This window comes from Hibiscus syriacus, unplaced genomic scaffold, assembly GCF_006381635.1.
Source record: "Hibiscus syriacus cultivar Baekdansim isolate YM2019G1 unplaced genomic scaffold, ASM638163v2 tig00002511_pilon, whole genome shotgun sequence".
In the NCBI taxonomy this organism is placed as follows: Eukaryota; Viridiplantae; Streptophyta; class Magnoliopsida; order Malvales; family Malvaceae; genus Hibiscus; species Hibiscus syriacus.
The window spans coordinates 2,844,565-2,845,870 of record NW_024061932.1 but is presented as its reverse complement, the minus strand read 5'-3'; the positions used below and the strand labels follow the sequence as shown (position 1 = coordinate 2,845,870).

The 1,306-nt window shown below is 33.1% G+C and overlaps 1 non-coding gene across 1 annotated transcript; it reads right to left on the bottom strand.

Moving 5' to 3' along the window:
- Positions 1-634: 634 nt before the first annotated feature.
- Positions 635-741, bottom strand: LOC120147624. Its single transcript, XR_005518299.1, has one exon. It is a non-coding gene; the product is annotated as a small nucleolar RNA R71 (small nucleolar RNA).
- Positions 742-1,306: the final 565 nt, after the last annotated feature.

The window sequence follows — 1,306 nt, the reverse complement described above, 5'->3', positions numbered from 1 at the left end:
TATTTTTACTAACTTTGTTATTTTCATTTTTTAGGTACATTCTTCTTAGTATAATGTTGCTAGTGCATACCCATAAAGTCAATCACGATTTAGAGCTATTTGATCCTGAAATTGAATGTACATTGCATCAATGCCATAGACAAGCAAACCGTAATGAACCAAACATTAACATTAGTGATTGTAACAATGCTTTTCCACGATTGCAACATGGTGGTGTTGATTTGCACACTAGAAATGGATTTAATCCGTCAAACTTTGACAACATTGATGACCGTAATAGGACAATGTATGGGAGCTTGTTGTGTTGAATTCAGATTATCTAAATCTTGGCATCATGAGACCTGCCATCCATGCTGCCCACTTTGAGATGATGCCTCTAATATTTTCAGATGCTATAGCCAATGAGGAAGTATAATGTTTCATTTACCAAAGATCCTAGAGCATTAATGGAAGTGTGTGACTCTTTTGTACAAGAAAAAGTACCTAAGGAAGCTTTAAAGCTAAATTTTTTCCCTTAATCACTCTGTGAAAAAGCTAAAGCATGGTTGAATTCACTATCACCCGGTGTTGTAACATCATAGAATGAATTGGAAAAAAAGTTTTTGTTGCATTTCAACCCCTCAATATGAATGCTAAGCTAAGGAATGATATCACATCATTTAAACAAATAGAGAATAAGAAATTGTATGAAGCTTGGGAACATTTCAAGGATTTACTTTGCAACTGCCCGACGCATGGTTTCAAGTATTGGATGTAAATGAAAATATTTTAATGCAATGAATATGCAAATGAGGATGGTTGTTGATGCTTCTAGCAATGGAGAAATACTTGATAGGAGCTACAATAAAGCTTAGGACATATTGGAGATGATATATAAACAATGACTACATATATCCCAATACAAGGAATATGTCGAGTAGATGTAATGTTGTAGTAATGGACAATGATGCTATCAACATGAGGCCACACAGATGATAACATTAACCGAAATAATAAAGAAAATTAAAAAGCCTGGGGTATGTATGAGCTGAAGGTTGCATCTATTAAATCTTGTGTTTATTGTAGAGAGGATCATAACTTTGAAGAATATCCAGAAAACCTCAAATCAATGTATTTCTCGAGAAATTATAATAGGAATTCCAATACCAATGCTTGCGGGAACACTTATAATTCTAATTCTTGAAACCACCCTATTTTTTCTTGAATGAACCAAAATATAGAAAATCTCAATATTGCATTCCAATCAAACTTTGGTAATTCACAATAGCATTATCAACCATAGCAATAATACAAAAAATATTAGATG